The sequence below is a fragment of the Lithobates pipiens genome, unplaced genomic scaffold (genome assembly GCF_037356315.1).
Source record: "Lithobates pipiens isolate NorthernLeopardFrog02 unplaced genomic scaffold, aLitPip1_a1.2 Scaffold_3, whole genome shotgun sequence".
NCBI lineage: Eukaryota > Metazoa > Chordata > Amphibia > Anura > Ranidae > Lithobates > Lithobates pipiens.
Genome location: NW_027507790.1, coordinates 116,364,677 through 116,390,603, shown reverse-complemented (window position 1 = coordinate 116,390,603; position 25,927 = coordinate 116,364,677). Strand labels below are relative to the sequence as shown.

General features: G+C 40.9%; 1 protein-coding gene across 2 annotated transcripts in view; it reads left to right on the top strand.

Moving 5' to 3' along the window:
* The window catches only part of PRR16 (proline rich 16), a 430,206-nt gene that overhangs the window by 99,175 nt on the left and 305,104 nt on the right, over positions 1-25,927 (top strand). The gene's annotated exons all lie outside the window — the stretch shown is intronic.

The following is a 25,927-nucleotide window of genomic DNA, read 5'->3' as shown; positions in this document are numbered from 1 at the left end:
TGCTTTTTGAATCACATTTTCTAATCACAATAATAAACATATTAGCAGTTTTTCCACTTCCATTAAATAAACTGGATATTTCTTTTTCTTTTTCACTCGGCACTAATATGAGCTTAGATTAATCTAATTTTGCTTCACTCATTTTGGGTCTCGGGACCTTCTTCAGTTTACCTTTACTGGTATTTATACACATACTTAAGGAAGTGGACATATATTTTTAAACATGACACATATTCATGATATTTTTTTCCTTTTTTAACTTACCTTAATTCACTTATTTAGATAAAATCATTCAACTTTTTCACTTTGTTGTATTCTATTATAAAGGACTGTACCACCTTTCACTTATGTTGTCACATAATAGTGATTCACATTCTACATTCTTTTATATATCAAACATTTTTACTATCTATTCACTAGTTTTTATTCATTTATCACAACCAAATACATACATCTCTTTTTTGCACATTGGTTTTCATTAATTTATATATTTTTTTGTCTTTTATTTTTCACTTTTGTTTTTGGCTTTGCTTACACATCATACGATCATGATTTAGGATTGGTTACTCAGCAACATGTGTGGAGACCTCATGTGGTAGTTTGTCAGCTGTTCAGACTTTTTGAATAATTACCTGGTCACATGAGGTATAATTTAAAGTATATGTTTGATTCTCATTTCAATGATTGTCAGCTATCAGTAAGCACTTATTATAGTGTGAAACGCGTCAGTGTTGTCCTGTATCACTTTGCTGTGGGTTGTATTATGTGATCTTACTTTTTCAATAAAAGGTACAAGAAATTTTCTTCGGAGTGTGGCTGTCCAGAGTTTCCTCATTCATCCTGATCTGTACATGCATTAGCCAGCACCTGGGGCTCTTTGTCTCTAGAGGAGAAGCATTTGTCTTGGTGGATCTTCCTGGAGCGGTGGTGTTTTCTTTCTAGCGTAAGGTTAACAAACAGCAACATATAAATTGCGGGAGACCGCTATATCATGCGAAAATAAGGAGCATAGTCATGTGGGTAGGGATCGAAAAAATGCCCCACATGGTCTCAGTCCCCTAAAAGGAGGTAGTAGAAAAGAGACCTTGTCCTGAGATTCAAAAATTCAAACAGATAGGAATAACAAAGGGGAAAGTCAGGAGAAGAAAAAAAGGGATATGGAAGAGTGCAAAGAAAGGGGAAAAAGGTGGGTAAGGGGGTGAAGGTGAGGGGAAAAAGCAATCTGAGCCACCTAATCTGAAAGGGAGAAGCAAAAGAGGGACACTAGGCCCTCATACCTCACCTAAAAGCACTTCAGTATAGTCTACCGTAGTCTTATAATGAGTCCAAACCTTGTTAAAGTGGGAGATCCTATCCTGAGAAATATGGATCAACTCCTCCATTGCATGGATTTTGTTTATGCACTTTTAATTGATTTTGTGTATGCTTTAATTTTAATACAGTAAATACTACACAATGAGGCTGTTCTCTTTGTTTTATATGTATTTGATGGAGTGTGTATTTCTTGTGGTGAATTGAGTCCCTGTGTGTAGTGGAATTGGGCAATCATTTCCCTGGATTGAAGTGACTGATTTTCTGTGGTGGAGCTGATGTCTGATTGGGGTAGGTCAGTCGTATGACTGCTTGCAGTGGAAACAATTCTGTTTTTTATAAAGCACTTATACTTTGATTCATAGAGGTTCAGCTATTGGTGAACTTACCTTGATATCAACATTAGACAAATTTCACTTGATTAATTGCCTTCTTACTTGATGAATCAGTTTGGAGATAAACCATATACATACACTGATCAGCCATAACTTTTTTTTTACCACTGACAGGTTAAGTAAATAATGTTGATTATCCTGTTACAATGCTATCTGAAAGAGGATGGAATAGTAGGCAGCAAAAAACATGTTGTCCTTGAAGTTGATGTGTCGAAAGCAGAAATAATGGGCATCGCAGTTTGTTGTGCCTGGGACTCCATAGCCACCGACTAGTTAGGGTGCTCATGATCTTTATTCACAGCCAAAAGCACCTACAATGGGCATGTGAGCATGAGAATCGAACCATGGAGCAATGTAAGAAGGTGGCCTAGCCTCACAAATCATGTTTTCTTTTACATCATGGGGAAAAGATAACACCATGATGCCGTATGGGAAGAAGACAAGCTGGTAAAGGCAGTATGATGCTTTTGGCAATGTTCAACTGAGAAATCTAGGGTCCTGCCATTCATGTGGATGTTACTTGAAACATACCAACTATCAAAATATTGTTGCTGACCAAGTACATCGCTTAATGGAAATTGTATTCCCTGGTGTTAGTGGCCTCTTTCAGCAGGAGAATGTACCCTGTCACACTGCAAAATTTGTTCAGATTTGGACTCCGAATTCTCAAGATCTCAATCCAAACATTTATTTTGAATTGAGGGACAGCAAGTTACAAATTTTTTAATAGAGAATACAGATGGTGAAAAGGAAATATACCAGATTGAAAACAAAAACTTTCCTAAATACTACCTATCAGCAACATAAAATGCTAAGCAAACATGTAGAAAGTTGCCATGCTTATCCTAGAAATTTCACACCTTCAGCTATCTAACTCCAATTAACACCTTCCTTACATGCATTACATAATGATAATTGGATTGCCCAAAGGCATTAAAGACCAGGAAATTTCCTATCATGATTTGAAATTAAGATAATACTGTGTAGTATTTTTTTTTTAAAAAGAATAATAAAGTGTAAGAGACAGAGGGTTGTCGTGTATAAAGGTGTAGTTAGTGCCTGCTTCAGCAGGGAAAAGGACCCTGAACATATACAAAACTGACTAGAGATAGGTGGGTTTTGCCCACAAAAGAAAGTATTCCCTAGTCAGTCTTTGCTTCTGTGTGCTGAGAGTAGCTTAAAGTCTGACATGTGGAAAGCCAACACAGACAGGCCACCAAGCCAAACTGACATCTGAAAGTTGGAGGTTTTGAAGGAACAGCGATAGTCCCCATCTGAACAGACTACTGTCTGTTGAGTAGGGATGAGCTTCGTGTTCGAGTCGAACGTACGTTCGACTCGAACATTGGCTGTTCGGCCGTTCGGCGAATTCCGAACGTTTGGGCCGTTCGCGTCAAAATTCGAGTGACGCGCGCGTGGACCACAATGCACTGCGGTGGTGCAGTGCATTGCTGCCCCATGATTGGCCAAGCATGCACTGTGACCCCGCATGCTTGGCCAATCGCAGCACCGGCAGACAGGAGAGCCATGATTGGCCACAGGCATCCTGCCTGTGGCCAATCATAGCTCAGGCTGTGTAGTGCACGCCCCACACTATATAAGGCCGCCTTTGAGGCGGCCTCGTTTAGTGTGTTACTTAGCATCTGAAGCAGTGGGTGTTCTGTGTACCTTCAACACAGTACACACCAATCGTTTTTGGCTGATTTCCTATCTTGCTGCTGTGTAGTGGTTGTTGTCTGTGCCCTGACTGCAGTATACACCACTATATTCACCTCACCTATATAGCTAGTGATCTAGCTTTAACCACTTAACAACTGCCCATTGCCGATTAACGGCTTCAGGGGGGTTGTTTAACTCTGAGAGGCCGTTAATTAACGGCCTCCCAGAATTCTGCTCTCGCGTGCCCCGAGGTGTGCGCACTCGAGAGCATCCGTGACCACCGGCTCATAGCGGCCGTTTACCACGTGATTGCTCCGTCAAATGACGGAGTGATCACTTGGAAACAAACCGGCGTCATGTTATGACGCCTGTTCCTCCCTCCCCTCTCTGTACCGATCGGTACAGCGGAGGGGAAAGAGATCGGTGTCAGCAGCGATGTGGGCTGCATCTGCAGTGCCCACATCGCTGCTCACCGAATTTAACCCCTCAATTCCCTGCCAATACTCTGCAATACCAGTGCATACTCTGCAGTACCCCGCCATTACTCTGCAGTGCAGTACCCTGCCATTACTCTGCAGTGCAGTACCCTGCCATTACTCTGCAGTACCCCCCATTACTCTGCAGTAACCCCCATTACTCTGCAGTACCCCCCAATACTCTGCAGTACCCGCCATTACTCTGCAGTACCCGCCATTACTCTGCAGTACCCCCAATACTCTGCAGTACCCTGCCATTACTCTGTAGTACCCCCCAATACTCTGCAGTACCCTGCTATTACTCTGTAGTACCCCGTCAATACCCCGCCAATACTCTGTAATACCCTGCCATAAATTGCCATACCCAGCCATACTCAGAGATACCCAGCCATACTCGGTGATACCCTGAAATACCCAGCCATAGACGCCCCCCACCCCTCACCGCCCTCCGGTGCTTCTACCAACTCGCCAGTACGATCAAAGCCAGAATCTTTTTTTTATTTTTTATTTCAGGCTTCCCAGCCTAGAGGTGAGATGTGGGGTCATATTGACCCCCCAGATTTCACTGTAAAGAGGACCTGTCACCCCATATTCCTATTACAAGGGATGTTTACATTTCTTGTAATAGGAATAAAAGTGATGAAAAATATATTTTTGGGGAAAAAAATGTCAAACTAAAATAAATAAAGTAAAATGAACAATAAAAAAATAAAATAAAAATTAAAGCGCCCATGTCCCCATGTGCTCGCATGTGCCACACATGTGAGGTATCGCCGAGAATGTTAGAGCGAGAGCAATAATTCTAGTCCTAGACCTCCTCTGCAACTCAAAACATGTAACCAGTAAAAAAAAAATTAAAGCGTCGCCTATGGGGATTTTTTAAGTAGCGACGTTTGGCGCCATTCCACGGGCATGTGCAATTTTGAAGAGTGACATGTTTGATATCTATTTACTCAGCATAACTTCATCTTTCACTTTATGCAAACATTGGGCTAACAAGTGGTTAATAATAGAGCTTGCAGTCAGTAGTGTTAGGAGATAGTGTGTGCTGTCTGCGTGCTCTGTACCCAGTACATACCGCTATAATATAGGGCAGGCCCCTACTTTCAAACATCCAACTTACAAACATCTCCTACTTGCAAACGCAAGGAGACAGCAGCAAGTGAGATGAAAAAAGATGGACGACAAAACAAATTATACAGGGGTGATAACCCTTCCCTATGTTTTCCAAAAAGCTTAAAGATAGTTTTTTTGACTGGAGCTACACTTTAAAAATGTACCGGTTGAAAATGACAAACAGATTCAACTTAACACAACAAACCTACACAGTCCCTGTCTTGTTTGCACCGCCTGTATACTGCTGTTCTGAGTATATAGGGCCTGAGGGCCACACGCATTTCCTTTTTTTAATATGGGTACGGGGTTCCCCTTAATATGCGTACAAGACCCAAATAGGCTGGTAATGGGCAGGGAGGGCTACCCATGCCATGTTTCTCAATGATTTTCAACCATATTGCAGGAACCAGATATAACATTAAAACCGCAAGCAGTTTTAAATGGTGTTATTTCCGTTTAATGTCATTTTGTGCAGGGACTGTTCTAAACACGGGAAATACGTGGCACTTCACAGGCATACTACAGACACCCCCCAGGCACCATATTTAAAGGAATATTTCACTTTTTTTTTTACTTTAATAGTCATTTAAATCAGTGCTCCAGCCAAAACGGCAGTTTTTAAAACTTTTTTTTGCAGTGACCCATGTCCCCTGAGGCAGGAGGCAGGTCACCAAACCCTTTTTAGGACACTATCTTGCATATTAGCCATTAAAATTAGCACTTTCCAATTCGAACGTTCGAGTCCCATAGACTTCAATGGGGTTCTAACGTTCGTACCGAACGCGGGGGTCGTTCGCAAGTTCTGGTGCGAACCGAACCGGGGGGTGTTCGGCTCATCCCTACTGTTGAGTAGCAATCTGTGAGCAGAAAGCATCATCCAGTCTGGTGACTGTTGGAACCAGCTAAGCAGAGAGTCTTAAGCACCGTACACATGGGTCGAATATTGGCCGAAATCAGTACAGTAGAAACAGGCTTACATTCAGCCCATTCGTACGGCTGCTTGTCTGATAGAAGCCACTCTCATGTCTGTCAAACAAGCATGCTGGAAAACTAGCAACCGATTGGCATCTGATCAGCACTTGCAGCCAACGGCTGCGAGTACTGACTGGTGTGTTTTGGCCGGGGGGAGGGGGGCGGTTCCCCTGTAAGAACACAATAGCATGGCGGGAAAATCGGGAAGAACACTGCATAGTTAGTACTTCCACAGTTTTATTTTTGTTCAGCCCACTGGGTTGAATGAAAGAAACTTACCATGTGTACCAGGCATGAGACTGGGGCAGCTCCATCCTAAGGAAGAATAGACAGAGCTCAGTAACTAAATAGCTAGGAGGTTGAAAGACATTTGTGTTTGATGATACGATAAACAACCCCTGCAGGGGCAGAACACTATTTATATGACATTTGGATTAATAACATTGTAAAAAACTCCCTAAAACTCATTCTGCTCGGTTAAAGCTAAATATCACAAGAGATATAGTATGAATGCACATACATTTTTATATACACAATTGTGACATTTATTGAGCTATATTTCTAATTATCCTCATGTTAAAGTGATTGTAAAGTGTTGTTTAAAAAAATAAAATAAACATTTTATACTTACCTGCTCTGTTGCAGTGGATTTGCACACAGCAGCCCAGATCCTCCTCTTCTCGCGTCCCTCTTCACTGCTCCTGCCCCCCCCCCCATGTCAAGTGCCCCCATAGTAAGCAGCTTGCTATGGACACACACGAGCCAAGTCACAGCTCCCTTTGTTCATTCTCTTTTTTTCTCTTGGGAGGGCGTATGTAATCAGTACAGTTCAGACAGAGGGTCAGGGATCCTGCAGCCTCATAGGACAATCAGGGGAGAATGAAACCCCCTCCTACAATCTTTAACCAGACACTAACAGAAATCAAAAGACTGCTTTTTTTTAAAAATAACAAACATGTTATACTTACCTCCATTGTGCAGCTCGTTTTGCACAGAGTGGCCCCGAACCTGCTCTTCTGGGGTCCCTCTGCAGCTGTCTCTGCTTCCCCCTGCAAGTACTTCTTCACCTTCGAATGGTGAGCAGCACTTATGGGCGCACTCCCGTGATACAGCCAGCAGCTATAGCTGCTCATTGTATCACTCGGCCCGGCCTCCCGGCGTGCCGCGTCATTGGATGTGATTGACAGCAGCGGGAGCCAATGGCTGCGTTACTTTCAATCCATCCACTCCAGCCAATCAACGGGTAGGCTGAGTGTCAAAGAGGATGTCGGAGGCGTGTGCATGACTTTCGATGGATCAGGTAAGTAAAACAGGGGGGCTGGTGGGTGGGCCAGCACTGTCAGATGTTTTTTTACCTTAATGCATAGAATGCATTAAGGTGAATTTTTTTTTACCTTTACAATCCCTTTAAATAATTGTATTTCCATGTTCTGTGTACTGTGGGAGACCAGATATATTGAATGCAGGGTCCTGGTTTTAGTAACACTTTAAAGTCTATGTACTAGGATCATTATGTAGGTCTCAGAATGGTAGACACTAAGCAAGCAAAGTTCTCATCCATATTAAAGACTGCATTTGCAGTTAGAATAGCACAAAGAATGATATTCTCCTCCCCTAGAAGTGAGCAGTGCCCAGGTTTATAAAAAAAAGTCCAGCACACACTTATCTGGCTGACATTTTGTTTTTAAAGGGCACACTCATGGCCTTTGTGCACCTACTCAGTCCACCAAACATGAGAAGTACTGCCATTCTAAGATCAGAGTAAACCTATAAGCTTTATACAAAATGTGGGAATATAGGGTTACATAGAGGGTTCAGGAAGAAAATAAGGTCATGGTGTCTTATAGACATGTGCATTAGTTTTTGTCCGAATTTCAGGTATTTTCGTTATCGTTTTAACAAAAGATAAGAAACATGCAGAATCCGAAAACCAAAAGATACAACATAAACAAATGCGTTATTTAAGTTTTCGTTGCAACAGTTCGATATAGATAGGAGATTCGCTATGACGTTGACAATAGCGATCTGTGTTCATCAACCCTGTGGTGAATGTGTCTAACCTTAGCTCTATTAGTTCAAGATTATTCTATATAGAGAGAAAAGATTTGACATAGAGAGAACAGATTTGACATTATAGAGACAATAGCAAAAAAGGTTGAATGTGCCTAACCTAACTCTATTAGTTCGAGATTCGACGAAGCAGTTGCTGCGAGTTGACATTTATGGTCAAATGCTCCGCCTGTAGGCTATAGAAGAATTCTAATGTTGGTTGACTAGTAATAATAATTAATAAATATAAATATTACTAGAGTCATACAACATTAGAATTCTATTATAGCTTGTAGGCAGAACATTTGACCGGAAATGTACGATTGCGCCGTCGTACAGTTTAGCTGCTCCGTCGAATCTTCTTAGAATATTCGACAGACACCATAAGCCTTCAATGACAGCTTCAACCTTAATTATTTTGGCTTTTTGGACGAATGCATTTTTTAACGAAACAAAATAAATAAAAACACATTTCGGGAGTAACTAAATAAATTTATTTTTTGGACAAAAACGAAATTCCGAAACAAAATATTTCAGTGTGCACATGTCTAGTATCTTATTTTATTAATATGCTCATTTTTTTTTTTTTTTTTTTTTTTATCAAGCCATCAGCAGGTGAGTATGATATATACAAAATATTTTCATACTCTAGATTTTAGAGGTAAATTCCCATAGATCGCTATAGCATGCATAAATATGTTTGAATAAAAACACAGCAAGTAAAGTAAGCTTAAGATACATTCTACATGAATTCTGTAACATTAATTAATTTATGTGTTTTGAATTTTATATGATAGTCTTTCCCCTAGACTTGAGCCTAATTATTTTTCAGTTAACTATTGACACTAATCACTAAAAAGCACAAATCAAGATGAATGTTACTCAATCTGCAAAAGCACATGTACAATTGATATATTGATTCTTCATAAATAAAAGGCAAGGGGGGATTAAAAGGTCCCAGGAGATCAAATGGACATCAGGTCGTTAACAAGGATGTAAGTGAAGCAGATTTAACCGTATCACTGCTGTGGGGGTACATCAGCACAGTGGGTAGTACAGTTTGGCTGCGTAATGATTTCTGCAGGTTTTAATAACAACTGAAACAATAATTGTACCCTTCTTGCATATTTATGTGTGTTTTTATAAGCTACTTTCTGAAGTTGTATTTAAACACAGTAAGGCTCCATGCACATTGGGCTTAAAAAAATACCAGTTCCTTTGGCAGAAAAAAAACGTTCATATAGCACGTCTTTGTACAGAGTTTAAGCAAGTTTAGGAGAGTTTTACATTTTTCCTGCCAGGAAGCTCCAATCAGGAACACAAAATGAGTTTGCTTCTTCCCCCAACCCACATTCATATATCATTTGTTTCCCAAAGTGTATCATTGGAGATCCTCACTACAGGTGGTACTCAGCAAGACTTTGCAAAAGACCAGGCGACAAGCTCAGAATAGTTCTAAAGGTTGAAGCTTTTTACCTTAATTCTCTGCAGGAGTGCAGCCCCCCTCCTTTTTTTTTCGTTACCTGAGCCTGATCTTAATTTAGCCCTGTGAATGAGAGCAAGAGTTCTCTCTGCTCTGACTCTCCTCATAGGGTCAAAGACAACAGGGTGAGCTATTGGCAGCCAGTGAGGAGGGAAGGGGCTGGACACACAGAGGGTGGCTCAGGATTGAGCCCACACGAGTGCCCCATATAAAGAGAGGCAACCAGGAGTTCTGGTGGAAGACCCGAAGGAAAGGAGGACAGGGGCTGCTCTGTGCAAAACCATGGCACAGAGCAGGTAAGAATGGTAAAGGTAAGGGCTAAATTAGTAGGCTTTTAACAAATGATACATGGTTTATCTTGAGAACTAGTTATGGATTTCAAAGGCCATGCTGGAAAGTGGTCTGAAGCCTGTTGGTAGTTTGAGTAAAACACAATAGAAGTCTTGGAATGTACAATGCAATGAAAGTGATTGTACGCAGCATAAGTATTCAAGTCAAGGACATTTCTCAACACTAATTCCTGGTACACACAGGCAGTTTTTATTTTATTCAACCCAGTGGGCTGAACAAAAAAATAAATGGAGGAACTCGGGAGAAGCTCACTGTACTAACTATGTGATGTTAGTTCAGTGATCTTCCACCTGAGCTATTGTCTTCTGACAGTGACCACCCCCTGATAAAACACACTGGTCAGTGATCGCAGCCATTGGCTGCCAGCGCTGATTGGCTTTCAAGTCTCTGTCGGACAGGATGCTGTACACACTGTTCGAATGTCAGCTGGTTTCTGTTGAACCAGCCGATATTTAGCCAGTGTGTACCAGAACTTACTTTTGCCAGGTAACATGTTCAAACCTACTGCTATTGTACATTAAATAATAATGAGTTGGGGCATACATTTGTAAATTTATGCCAAAGACACTGTCATCAAAGTTACTGTCGTGATTTGGGAAAAGGTAGCTCACAACCTCCAGGCTAAACAGCAGATAGCTAATCAGGGCTGTGGATAAGGGGGGGGGGGGGGACCTTTACATTATTTTCTGGTCCAGAGATGCAGCAGGAAGTGAGAAGGGATCTCAGCAAAGTCAGGGGAATTCCTTTCTTAAGCTAGACATACAATAGTAGATTGGTGAATGAACTTTGTACGAACATTTGCACGACAATTTTCATCATTATATCCAATGACGCTGCAAATGTAAATTGAAAGTACATCAAAACTGTTTGACATTCAATTTTGGAGTGAATGGAGTTTCCTGAATAAAAAACACATTTAGAAAATTTAAATTTATTGTCACTGTAGGCCAAAATGCACATTGATTTGACCCCAATAAAGATTAGGAAATGATTATTCTTAAAATAATAATTTTCAAACAAAAGTCTACTAGTGTATGGCCAGCTTTAGACTGGAAAAACAACCCTCATTGCCTGTCCTGGTGACAACTGTATATTTCTATGAAATTAAACTAAACTCTCTCCATTAACATGAATCATTTTTAATCATGCCTGAGTTGAGGCCAGATAGATTCTAGGAAGTGAATGCTACATGAATGAACTGTCCTTACTCAAGATGGCCAAAGAGTGTTTTTCAACGTGATTTCTCAGCAAAATAAATCATGGAGGCATGGAAGGAATGTCTGTGAATATTAAGCATGAATCATATAGTGTTTGTGCTGTTAAGATACAGGTAAGTTTAGCTTTAATGTTCCAAACCACTTTTTTAGTGACAATGGTAAATATGATAATTTGAGAGGGTGTATCTCTCCAGTGGAAACACTGAAATCAGTAACAGAGGTTCTAATCCTTCCCTACTATATAAAAAAAAAAAAAAAAAAAAGATTAACTCCTTAGCACAAGAATGCCCAAGAGAGACTACATTGTGGGCTATCTGCACCCTCAGTACTAGAAAAATCCTGGCCTGGGGAGAAAGAGTGGCACAAGAGCATATGGGTAAGTGATGGGGGTTAACTTTCATCGTCGGCCCACAATGCAGGGAAAGGAGGGGGTTACCTTTAAGTACCACTAACCACCAATCCATGGCGGATTAAATCACACTGCCACTGACTAACAATGTTGGGGATTAATTGTACTGACACCAGGGATGTTAATATTGAACTCACTGACACCAATGCTCAGGGTTAATGTACTCCAATGTCAGTGTGCAATTCAACAGGAACACATTTTTTGAAGTTTTGCGCAGTGAGGTTCAAAAATACGCTGCTATTGTGTGGCTCTGTGGAATTGTCAGGGGCCGCACTTGAGGCCCTCTAATTTTCCAGTTGAGCAGCGCTGCTTTAATACCTGCCATTAGTGCTTGGATGACAATTAAAAAGCAGCTTTTTTTTTTGCTTCCCTGCAAATGTGCTTTGATGTCTTGGATTTGCTGCTGATGCATAAATACCATTAAAAAGGTTAATCAAAGTAAACTTTGGTCAAAGGAAAGCTGACTGACTACACTAACCCTTTATATATATATATATATATATATATATAGATCCCCGGGTTTACAGCAATATTTATTATTTTAATATGTTCCATTTTATGTAGTATAGGAAAGAAGTACAGTTAAGAAAATGACTACAGTTCAAGGATGAAGTAAGTCATTTGCAATACAAATTAAATTTGATGGTTTATTGAACATAAATGCCTACCCAATCAAGAACCTGTTCCTTGGTTTCTTTCATTAGTGGCAGACCACAATTTTCATAAAACCCTTAATTCTTGCATACAAACTACTGTTAATGATTTTTAGAACTAAAGGAGCTTGATGGAGATAATTTGCATATCAATCACTTCCTGTGATTAGTATGCCACCAGTCATGTCAGTGTTTTCAAACAAATATTGTGATTCGTGTAAAGTGGAACTCCGGCTATATTTTTTTCCATTACCTCCCATAGAAAAAAAAAAATTTATTTTTACTTACCCTTTCCATGCTTTAGCATCGTTTTCAGCTTTCTCCTTAGTCCAGCACCAACAATCTTCTTTGGATTGAATGACAGTTCTGTCATTCTGCTCATTTCTGTGAGCCCAACCTGTAGAGTATGCACCCCCTTGGGGACACGTCATCACACAGACTGGCTCATAGTATACCAAGACTGCACCTGAATGCAACACAATCCTAGAATAATGTCCACCCCTTCTGCCATCAGAGGAGGAATACTGGTATTGGCATTGGACTGCGGGAAACTAGGTAAATATTGGGTTTAGAAAATTCTGGGTGGGAGGTAGGTACAATCCTGGAGTTATACTTTTAAAGCTAGTGTTTGGTTCTTTCCTACCACAAATTTATTGTTCTTTACAATATATAAGAAATATTGATTTATGTGATCTACTTAGCGCTGCTTATTGCACGGTAGGGGGAATGGAACTTAACTTGCATTGATAAATATGTTTATTGAAGTATAAAGGAATTTTCCTTGTCAAGAATACGCTGGCATCTATTGTTTTATACTTCTTTGCCTATTATAAAAAATTGAAAGCTTACAAGGTTTTATAAAATCAATGAGGTTGATTCACTTAGCAAAGTGAATATTTAATTAGCTTAGTTAAGAAGATGAAGCTATATTAACTTTAACCACTTCAATACCGGGCACTTAAACACCTTCCTGCCCAGACCAATTTTGAGCTTTCAGCACTGTCGCATTTTGAATGACAATTGCGCGGTCATGCTACACTGTACCCAAATGAAATTTTTATCATTTTTTTCCCACAAATAGAGATTTCTTTTGGTGGTATTTGATTACCTCTACGGTTTTTATTTTTTGCTAAACAAATAAAAAAATACCGAAAATTTTTAAGAAATTTTTTTTTTTTGTTTCAGTTTCAAAACGTTGTAAATAAGTAAGTTTTCTCCTTCAGTGATGGGCACTGATGGGGTTACACTGATGGGCAATTATAAGGTGGCACTGATGGGCACCGATGAGGTGGCACCAATGAAGTGGCACTGATGAGGTGGCATTGATGGACACTAAGATGTGGCACTGATAGGCGGCACTGATGGGCACTGATAGGCGGCACTGATGGGTGGCACTGATGGGCGACACAGATGGGCACTGATAGGTGGCACGGATGGGCATGGATGGGTGGCATGGACGGGCATGGATAGGTGGCACATATGGGCATGGATGGGCACTGATAGGTGGCACGGATGGGCACTGATAGGCGGCACAGATGGGAACTGATAGGCGGCATTGTATTATATTATACTGTACTAATGGATGCCAATCAGTGCCAAACAATGCATGCCAATCAGTGATGCATATTGTGGGCACTGATTGGCATCCATTATGGGCACTGATTGGCATCCATTGTGGCACTGACTAGAATCCCTGGTGGTCTAGTGTGGCATACCTTGTCCTGGGCATCCCTGGTGATCTGGTGGCGTCCCTGGTGGTCTAGTGTGGGCATCCTCGGGGGGGGCTGCGCTGATAATCGATCAGCACAGACCCCCCTGTCAGAGGAGCAGCTGATCGGCTCTCCTCTACTCGCGTCTGACAGATGCGAGTGAGGAAAAGCCGATCACCGGCTCTTCCTATTTACACTGTGATCAGCTGTGATTGGACATGGCTGATCACGCGGTAAAGAGTCTCCGTCGGAGACTCTTTACCAAGATCGTAATTACGGGGTGTCAGACTGACACCCCACAACAACGATCGCCGCGATGTGTGCCCCTGGGGGCGCGCAGCGGCTCAAAATCCTGATCACGTCATATGACGTTCGGTCAGGATTTTGAAACCACTATGCCGCCGTGTATCTGTTATAGGACGGGCGGCAAGTGGTTAAATATCTAAACATGTTCAGTAGGATTTTGAAAAATATGACTTTGCTTGCAAAGCTTAGTGAACATACATTTTACCAAGTGAAGATGTTCATTCATTTACTGAACTGAACTCAATTCTAAGCTAAATGATCATACAACTTACCAAGTGAAAATGTTTACTTTTTACTAAATCCACTTCAACTTGTTTGTGCCCACTTTTGCTGTAAACTGCACTACTAGAAGGTGCCAGTGTTGCCAACCGCCAGTATTTTTAGTGACAGCCAGTAAAAATGGGCACTTTTCTCCTGCTAGTAAATGTCAGTGAAAGAAAAAGGTTGCCAGTAAAAAATATGTCTGTGATGCTTGGCCAAAACCATCCAAATGCTTGCTACAGTGTGTTCGGCGATTAGGAGAAAATTCTGGACAGCCGCACTCCAAAATAAATTTTGCCTTTTATTGAAAAATCAGGATCACAAAATACAGGCCACAGCATAGCGATACAAAATTACTGATGCGTTTCACATTACAAACAGTGCACTGTTTGTAGTGTGAAACGCGTCAGTTCTCATCTTCATTGCTATATGCATTGCCAGCACCTAGGACTCCTGCAAACTGGAGGAAAAGTTTCAGTTTCAGCTGACCTGCCTGAAGCAGTGGTATCCTTTTCTCTACAGTGTGTTTGGCCTGTGCTGGCAGTGTATCATGTGAAGTTATGATACAAGGGAACAGAGCAGTCAGAGTCTCAATTGCAGGTCTGTGTAAAAAGAGCAAGGCAAGCTGGGAGTGGACTGAAGGGACCAACTGGCATGGAGAGAGAGGGTCACTGTGACTTGACATGCCAGGAGGGGACGTATCACTTTGGTGAGGTGCCATCATCTATGCTGCTGTGTGCCGCCCATTCTAATTTCTTGGCCTCTCAATTCCTGTCCCTGAGCTACTTATTTACTATATCAAAAACCTTAAATAACTTTGCTAATTTCAGATCCTACGTGTTTGTAGCCTAAATACTGAAATTTGCATTTAGATATGCCAGTAAAAACTTGACAGTGCCAGTAAGTTTTGGATTTTGTGTCAGTAAATTGCAATCTGGAAGGCTGGCAACACTGGAAGGTGCTGCTTAGAGATTGGAAACCTACTCTTCATCAGACTGAAGGGGACAGTGTGATGAGAGATTAAAAGAAAAGTTTGAGGTTTTTTTTCATAAGTCATACTTATCTAGGTCTGATGTTGCATCTGTTCCCCACGGCTCTAAGGCTGAGAACAGAGCAAACAAACACAGCTGATCATTCAGTTCTCAGTGTTCTGTGAGAAGAGAGTTGGTGACTGTCAGTCATCAGCTCTCTGCTCTAAACCCCCAATCTAGAGTGGCAGGCTGTGGAGGGGGCGGGAGTGGCTGGCTCAGGCTCTCAACAGCTCGGTGAGAGGCTGAGCCAAGTGCCAGTCCAGGGTTCTGGGAGGATCACAAACTTTTTCCATCCTGGCTCGACTCTGTGATGTCAGCCAATGGCAGGCTTGAGCCCGTTGTCAGCTGAAAATGGGAGCTTTGGCTGTACTTCTCCTTTAATGGATTCTACTATTATTGGACTCTTCTTCTTTGAAAAGTCGAGTTCCCTGGCTGTCATTCTGAGGATTTGACTTTAGTGCTGTCTGAATAAGTGACCTGCAACAAGTATAGAGATAAGGAGTTTTGGCATGTTGCTGACAGTCATTTACAACAAAGAAAGAGGAAGAGAGGGCGCACTGACCTTGTGCATTAACAAAGATAAAATGTATTAAAAAACTGTAACGGCAGTAGTCATGCTCACAAACAAATGTGTTTAAAGGCACTTGTCAGTACACCAGCAAATGGAACCTTGTCTCTAGACACCTGCAAACTGGACCGGGTGTTGAAAGGGACCCGATGGCATCGCAAAAGACTAATGCAGTTCGAGGGAGGACCCTCTTCCTCAGAGACAAAGTGGTGAAATCTCTTGGCTCTGAGGAAGAGGCCACTTTGACTATAAGGAAGAGGGACCTCCCTTGAAATGCGTTAGTCATGTACGATGCCATCGGTCCCTTTCAACACCCAGTCCAGATTGCAAGTGTCTAGAGACACGGTTCCATTTGCTGGTGTACTGACAAGTGCTTTTAAACACATTTGTTTATGAGTATGACTACTGCTGTTACAGTTTTTTAATACATTTTATCTTTGGTAATGCACAAGGTAGTTGCGCCCTCTTTTCCTCTTTCTTTGTTTCAGTTTTAAGGACCCCCATTGTTCTGAGGAGAGCAGCAAGACCACAAGGCATTCCATTTTTTATCCAAAGGGTTGGCTGCACCACTTATCTATAGTCTAGACCCCCAAGCGCAGGAAATTGTGTTGAGTCATTTACTACATGCTTGTTTTAGGAGTCTGCAATGGCGGCCTCCATACATGACACTCACTTGAATGAAGAATCTGTCTCCCCAGAGCAGATTTTTCAAAACATAGCAAAAAGTACAGGAGACTGCAGGTGGGATTTCTGGAAACAGGATTGAAAAGGTAAAGGTCCCCCATCACACTGACATTTTTTTTCAGAGCTGTTGGGACATATGTAACTGTATCATTTTATTACTTTAAATAATTATTCTAAATGTGCAAAAAACAACATAGTCATTTAATGTTTCAGTCTCTTAGTCCATAGCTTCATTGTCAGATTTTCTATTTATTTAAGATCCAACTTAATTGAAATGTAATTTTTTTTTTTGACAGTTAGGATATAGAAGAAGCTTTACCTGATGTACAGGGAAAAGTATGAATCGAGCATTTCCAGAATCAATAGCGCAGAACTGAAGAGAGTTTTAGTGCCAGAGATTCATGTAGGCACCACACAGTTTCATGTATAAAGCCCTGCGGGGGGAAAGGCAGCTGCACATTACCAATTAAAATTCAGTAGTTAACCCTAATTGCAGCTGCTTAGGGCTACTAGTTTTTTGTGGGAATTATTCAAATGCTCTTATATGCATAGTATTATCATTTTAATTTTCAGTGTGTTTGGTATATTTGTTTTTTTAACAAAAATGGCTAGTGTCATTAATAAAAAGTATTGCATATCCTGAGTTGTGGCCACCATAAGGCAACATGCAGTATTTTCATTTATTTATATTTGCTGATTTCATACATAATTCTGAACGTTGTGGTTCACAAATGTTTACATCAGTTTGTACTTCCCTCTTCAGTTCAGTGTACATCAGTTTGCAATTCAATTCAGTTCACATCAGCCCACATCCGTTTCTTTTTAGGTGTTGCAAAAACCATTAATGAATGACAAAAGTATAAAAAAAATATGTTTCTTGCCTAAAAACACACATAAACAGAACAGATGTAAATAGACATCAACTGTTTACATCTATTTACATCTATTTACATCTGTTCAATTCTGTCTGACTGGAAAAGGAGGCAGCTCTGTTCCATTAAAAAGAAAAACTGACCTGCACAGATACAGATGTAAAAGTAAGTAAACAAGTGATTATCTGTTTACGTTCGCCTATAGACATGCATTGTGGTTCAGTCTGGATCCGTGTGAAAAACTGAATGACAAATCTAGACTGAAGACTTGTGTGATAGGGCCCTTAAGCCCCATACACAGGGGCTGAATGTTGGGCGGCATTGGCCGGCTCAATAGACATTCGTCCCATTTGTACTACAGCTGATCCAACAGAAGCTGTATCTCTGTCATAGAGGCATGTCTGAAGCTGGTCTGCCGACAGGCTCCCTACCACAACCAGAGGGTTGTGGTGGGTGGCCGCCCCCTTATAAGAACACAATAGAACTGCAGGGGAGATTGTTGTACTAACATTGGATTGTTAGTACAGTGACTCCAACCTGAGCTGTCTTTTATTTTTCATTCAGCCCACTGGGGTGTATTAGGCTTTACTAAGTTCCATGTGAAGCTTATTCTTACAGTAATATTAAACCCTTGTTAAAATAGCTCTCTACTTGAATGCCTTTGATATGGTAAGTAATTCCAATAAGTTTAAGCTATTTTGCATATGTAAATATTGAAATTATCCTTGGGATATTTAAAGTTCACCCATCTTCTGATGCAATGTTTTTATCCATCTTCCATTTGGGAAGCATGCACAAAATCTCTTCCCCCATACCTGATTGCAGTACTATGTATCCCATGATGCAGTGGAGGGGTAATAAAGACTCGCACACACCAAAAAATGTGCCTTCTAATTAGTGCTTTCTGCACCAAAATAATAAAAGTGGTACAAGTCACCTGTCACATGGTGGTGGTGTGCTGAACATACTTAGTATGTGCTAAATGTTTGGTGCAAAACTGCTTACAATATTTACACCACTATTTTAGAATTTGTTTAAATTGGAACATGGGCCCACGTGTTTCATTAATTTGGTGCACATGATCGGACATTTAGAGACACATAATGCTTTTAACATGACTTGGTGCAAATAGAATTTGTCTTCTACTATTGTTAACCGCTTAAGGACCGCCCGTGTGTGTATATATACTGTGGCAGGGCGGCTTTGGGGAATGCTGCTGGAGCCCTGCTCCTGCTGTGATTGGACACGGCAGGAGCCAATCAGCGGGTCTAGCAGCCCCAATGGCCGTCAGCCACCTGCGATTGTTCACAGGAGAAACAAGGTTGACCGCCGTTCTGCCAGAGAGGAGAATTGAGATCTTGTGTTTCTGCTAAGTGGAAACATGGATCTGTGTTTTCCTTTACTCAAAGCACCCCCCCACAGTAATGCCTTGTACACACGGTCGACATTCTGATCATGGACAGAATTTGGGCCAAACTTGTGTGGCATACACACGGTCGCACAAAGTTGTCAGAAAATCCGATCATCCGGAATGAGGTGACATCAAACACGTACGTCGGGAGTATAAATGGGCCAGTAGCTTTTGTCTCTTAGTTTATTCTGAGCATGCGTGGCACTTTGTCTACACACGTTCGTAATTTAAACCATTGGATTTTGTTGTGGGAAAATTTTAGATCCTGCTCTCAAACTTTGTGTAGTGGAAAATCCGACAGAAAAAGTCAGATAGAGCCCACACACAATCGGATTTTCCAACAACATAATCCAATCTGACTTTTTCCATCTGAATTTCTGACCGCGTGAATGGGGCATGAAAAAGCACTCATAGAGAACACATTTAACCCTTTGATTGCCCTTGATGTTAACCCCATCCCTGCCTGTGTCATGTATACAGTGACAGAGCATTTTTTTTAGCACTGATCACTGTATTGGTGTCACTGGTCCTCAAAAAGTGTCACTTTGGGGGGTTATTTACGAAAGGCAAATCCACTTTGCATTACAAGTGCACTTGGACTTGGAATCGCTGTAAATCTGAGGGGGACATGCAAGGAAAATAAAAAACAGCATTTTAGCTTGCACATGATTGGATGATAACATTAGCTGAGCTTCCACTCATTTCAGATCTACCCCTCAGATCTACAGTAACTGCACTTCCAAGTGCTTTTAGTGCACAGTGGATTTGCCTTTTGTAAATAACCCACTTAGTGTCAGCTTTGTCTGCCACAATGTCTCAATTGCTGATCATCGTACATTGTAAATCTGCATTTTACTTGTAAAAAAATAAAAAGTCCCTAAATCTGTCCCATAGTTTGTAGACGCTATAACTTTTGCACAAACCAATCAATATACACTTATTTGGATGTTTGTTTTTACCAAAAATATGTAGCAGAATCCATATTGGTCTTAACCACTTGCCGACCGCCGCATGTACATATAGATTGGCAGAATGGCACGGTTGGGCAAATGGGCGTACCTGTATGTCCCTTTGAATTTGCCGATGTGTGGTTGCGTGCACGCATGCTAATGTAAACAAGCATCTCCCCGTTCTGCCAAATGACACTGTCACTGATCATAGCTCCCTGTGATATATTTTTGGGGGATATTTATTATAGCAAAAAGTAAAAAATTATGTTTTTTTTTTCAAAATTGTCGCTCTATTTTTGTTTATAGGGCAAAAAATAAAAAACGCAGAGGTGATCAAATACCACCAAAAGATAGCTCTATTTGTGGGAAAAAGGACGTCAATTTTGTTTGGGAGCCACGTCGCACGGCAGCACAATTGTCAGTTAAAGCGACGCGGTGCCGAATCGCAAAAAGTGCTCTGGTCTTTGGCCAGCCAAAATGGTCCAGGGTTGAAGTGGTTAATTGATGAAGAAATTTGTTTTTTTTTTCCATTTTTTGATTGGATATGTCTTATATTAGACAGTAAATTTTTTATTTTTTTTTCAAAATTGTAGGTGATCAAATACCACCAAAAGAAAGCTCTATTTTTCACAGTATCCAAATTGTCAGTTAAAGTAACGCAGTGCCATATTGCAAAAAATGGCCTGGTTAGGAAAGGGGTAAAACTCTCCAGAGATTAAATAGTTAATTTTGCATGAATATTTACACCACAACATTCCTGTGTTTACTCCCCCTATTGCACACAGTGCTAATGCACATGTATTATTAAAATCATATAAGCGATTCAGCTAAGCATTTGCACACTTTTCTGGCGCAAAGGTCCCTTTAAAATTTGCTTCATGGCCAAGGCAGGAGTTATACTCCCTTTTGCACTCAACAGGCGGTACCGCTCGCTGAACATAACTTTTTCAAGTGAATGGGGCTGTGCTTAAAGAGGAAGTAAACCCTGATGGGTTTACTTCCTCTTTGTTTCCCTGCAAAGGTAAGCATAATGGGCTACTATGCATTGCACTTGTCACTTACCTGACACCCTCTTCCACAGAGGGTCCATCTTCTTTCCGGGTATCGTGGCTCCGGCGCTGTGATTGGCCGGAGCCACAATGACGTCACTCCCGCGCATGCGCATGGGAGCCGCCATTAACGGCATATCGCCATTAACAGCGGCATACTCAGTGCGCCTGCACGCCACTGTCTACGGCACATGCGGTGCCTATCTTTTTGCAAATATCTCCTAAACCGTGTAAGTTTAGAAGATATTTCTTGGACCTACAGGTAAGCCTTAATCTAGGCTTACCTGTAGGTCAAAGTGGTCTGTAAGGCTTTACAACCACTTTAAACTGCCCCACAACTGTGCACAATGCACACATTTGTGGTGCAGTTATCCAGAATTTAGGGGGTTAAAACAGGCAGTGAGGAGGAGATACAGTACCTCTTCACTGCCTGTCAAATGAAGAGTGACCTGAACAAGGATCACTCTTCAGAGAGTAAAACAGTGTCAGGTCCAGAGTTAGATAGCAATTAAAACAGTTCAGATGTGCTGATTGAGCAGAGTGTTCAGTAAATAAGAGCACATACCATGAACAGGACTGTAAGCAGAGCAGGCTGGCTGGTACTTGTGATGCACAGCTGGAGATGTAGATGAAACAGCAGGGGACTGGAGAATAGCAGGAGCCAATCCAGACAGTCAAGATGTAATAGCAAGTCTGGTAACACAAAAGGGTCAAGCAAAAGTGTAGTCTAGACGAGTCAGGTCACACACACGGTGATCAGAGTTCAAATGGTATTGAATCAGCAGCAAGGGAAGAGCAGGGTCAGAACAAGTCGGGTCATACACAGGATATGCAGAGAAGATATCAGTTAGTTCAAGTAAGCGCACATAAAGGTAGCATTCACTATCACAAGCACTAGTGATGTTCTGGTACGGGTGTCTTAAAGGTAAGCACTAATGAGCTGGCCAATCACCCTTGTTTCCTAGGCAAAGGCTACCTCAAATGAGTTTTGTTCAGCCTTAAAGATAAGTTCCCTTTTCATAAAAAAATAATAAATGCACTTTTTTTTTGCAGGTAAAAAATGTGCATTTATATATTTTTGTTCTAGGGAGTCTGCAGAGCATTGTACTCAAAATCAGCAGATCATGGGTGCAATGGAGGGCTCCTGCAGACTCTGAAGATAGCTGTCTGCCCATACCTCATGCAGCAAGTAGTTACTTGAGAGCAGAAAAAAATCAATGAACTATGAAGGTACTCACCAGTGTCCTTGTGGTTCATTGAGAACTTCAAGTCGTAAGCCACAATGTCTGATGGTAGTTGTAGTTCATTAGTTCACAGGAAACTGAAAAACTCAAAATGTGACAACAGATGAGAGGAGAAGATACCTGCTGTCACAGAGCATGGGAGATCAGCACTCTATTAGCGTGACAGCCTGAATCCTGGTACTGTCAAGCAGGTGCAAACAAGCCCTAATGCAGCGCAAACACACCAGCAGAATGTCCGACAGAAAAAGTCAGACGGGAGCTTTTCATCGTATATTCCGATCGTGTGAATGCCCCATCAGACTTTTTACCTTCGAAAATTCTGAGAGACCTAGAAATAGAACATGTTCTAAATATTTCCGATGGAACCAATTCCTATCGGGAAACCGCTCGTCTGTATGTTGTTCCGACAGACCAAAAACGGCGCATGCTCTGAAGCAAGTATGAGACGGAAGCTATTGGCTACTGGCTATTGAACTTCCTTTTTCTAGTCCGCTCGTACATGTTGTACGTCACCGCGTTCTTGACAGTGGGACTTTGGTGTGATCGTGTTTATGCAAGACAGTTTCAGGGGAATTCCGTCAGGACTCAATTGGAATAACCTTCAGAGTTCATTCCGACGGGAAAACCAGTCACGTGTACTGGGCATTAGAGTGCCGACACAGGCATTTGAATCACTTTGACGTGGTTGTAAACTCTGTTACACCACTTGCACCTACAGGTAAGCCTTATTATATATTGCACTGTAAATATCTCCTAAACCTGCACAATTTAGGAGATATTTACCATATACGCTTGCGCCAACGTCATCGGCACATGTGCACTGAAGAAACGGCTTGATCGTGCCATTTCTAAAGGGCCTGTGCCATGACCAGCGGCTCCAATCATAGCGCCAGAGCCCGCAAACCCGGAAATAACTCCAGGAGACAAGTGGTCAGTTACGGGGACCACTTCAACAGCTTCGATTTAAGGTAAGTATTTCATAATGAGCTGGTATGCGATGCATACTAGCTCATTATGCCTTTTTCTTGCAGGCTTTTTATTTTATTTTATTTTTTATATTGGTTCACAGCCACTTTAAGTGTTGCCTTGGCTGCAACAAATTCAAAAAGAAATATCACCAGTTCGCAGATAAGCAATGCGGTGGTAAAGAAGTTCAACTATAATGTTAGTATACAGGGAGATGTTATGAATGTAATGCTTCGAACTTAGCGTTAGTGGGTTGCTAGGAAGCTTGCAGCGTTTCATCTCCTGCCAGTAGTTAGCACACACATTGTGATGGCTCCATAACAAGTCTGATAATGAAAAGAGCCACCACAGAAATAGAATTGGGGAATGGGGGCAAAAATAAAAAATAAAAATTGCTGGAAGAGATAGACAATCCACAAAGTGAATAAAGACACAATGAAAAATGTAAGTGTAGCTATATAAAAAAGCATTTAATTAAATGATTTTGATAACAATATAATGCACATGGTTCACAGCCATATATTTTATTTAACCATTTATGGTCCTAATTCTCTAAACTTGGATACTATTGTCACTGTATTATCTCCCGTTACATGCTAAAGTTCTGTGCAAACTGTTGGCACAAAGAAAATCCTATATAATTTAATTAGCAAAGTCACAGCATGGTCCTCCACATGCAGACAAACAAAGGAAACCTTAAACAGCACACAAACCCCTATTACATAATTAAATGCCGAGTTTTAAACGGATCTTAACAGACTGCTAACACTTTTCCGTTGTGCGGACCTGCGGTGGTTGGTGTGTCTTGCTATGCTACATCAATACACTCTAACCATATGACAGCTTGTGTTGTTACTTAGCTCTTAGGGAATATATTTCTTGATAGACAAGGTTCAGTTATAACTCACGCTGGGGGTGATTTACTAAAACTGGAGAGTGCAAAATCTGGTGCAGCTCTGCATAGAAACCAATCAGCTTCCAGGTTTTATTGTCAAATTTTAATTATACAAGATGAACTTAGAAGCCAATTGGCTACCATGCACAGCTGCACCAAAGTTTACACTCTCCAGTTTTAATAAATCTCTCCTAATGTCTTTTAATTTATTTTTAATATTTTGTTGAATAGGATAGTTAGTTTATCAGAAAGAAATCCAAATCCGCAAAAGCTTACCTGTATTTCAGGATAACCCATTTATGATATTCCACAGACCTTTTGTAGTAACTGACAGGTATGCGGATTTACATGGACAAATATGAATCTTCATCATTGCTGCCAAGAATAATAAAAATCATAGATGTTATGTAATCAGATATTTTGACTATATATTATTTATTTTATCTATGATTCAACAACTGCACTGTTTTGTCATTTTAGTATTATGTAAGCGAGGGTAAAACTAATCAAAATTTCACAGATTCTCCTGCATTTTTTATAAGGCTGCTTAATGATGCTTTTTTTTTTTTTTATTACTGGAATATAATAGCAACTGCAATCAGCTTAGGCTGACTCTTTCAGCCATTTTGTTCTGTTTGAGTGCTAAGAACCCACTGCTGTTATTGTTCAGTTGGGTTTCATTTAAAAATATCATGCGGTAAAGTTAATGTTTTCATGCAAAAAAATTAATTTGTTATACTGAAATAAACATGTAGTCTGCTTCTGAAAATACCAGCTGCCTGTCTGCCTTGCCAATTTAAATTTAGATCTGCATATACACTCACTAAATTACCAAAAGTATTGGGACACCTGCCTTTACACACACATGAAGTTTAATGGCATCCTGGTCTTAGTCCGTAGAGTTCAATATTGAGTTGGCCCACACTTTGCAGCTATAACAGCTTCCACTCTTCTGGGAGGACTGTCCCAGAAGAGTGGACATATTTAGGAGTGTGTCTATAGGAAGATTGGACCATTCTTCCAGGAGAGCATTTGTCAGGCATTAATGTTGGAGAAGGTCTGGCTCGCAGTCTCAGCTCCAGTGAAGGGAACCCTTAAGGCATCAGCATACCAAGACAACTTAGTGGGAACAGTTTTGGGATGGTCCCTTCCCATTCCAATATGATTACGCACCAGCAAAAAATTCCCTGGTCATGTCCCTGGTAAATCCTTAAAACATGTAGGCTGCCATTGCTGAAGCTCTCACTATGGAAATTTATTCAAAGGGTTCAATCTTTTGAGCCACTTCCCTAGAACAAGTACAGAAATCAGGAATACTGATGTTTTTTTCTTTTAACAGGGTATGAATGCTGTTTTTGTTGACTTCAGTTCCTGCAAGCTTGTTCCCAGTCAGTCATTCAGGAAGCACTGAGGCCAAAGCAGGAGAGCAACTGGCTGAAGACAGTGAGAGCAGCCCATATATTAATGATAGCAAAGCATTCCTTTAAATAACATAAAAAACTGAAGCCAAAAACATGGCAACACAATGGGCTGCATACATGGAAAAAAATCTGATTATCAGTAGAATTTCCAGCCCTGTCGCTATAGCAACCTGTCAATCAAAGAAAATCTCGAACAGAGAGGCTCCACTTCCTCCCTGTAGATGCTTATCCTTGAAAAATAACTCCTCCCGTTTGTGCAATTTCTGATTTGGACATCACATTCGATTTTGGTAATAGGCGATTCCTATGGACTCCTGGTATAGATGGTGCTGATATCCTTGAAGTCCATGAGAATTGCCTAGTTACGTCATCGCTTAGGCAGCTAGAGCCAAAAGTGCTCCATCCAATAAGGAAAAAAAAATATTAAAAAAATAAATAACTATTTGTCATTTTAAATATAAATGTGGAT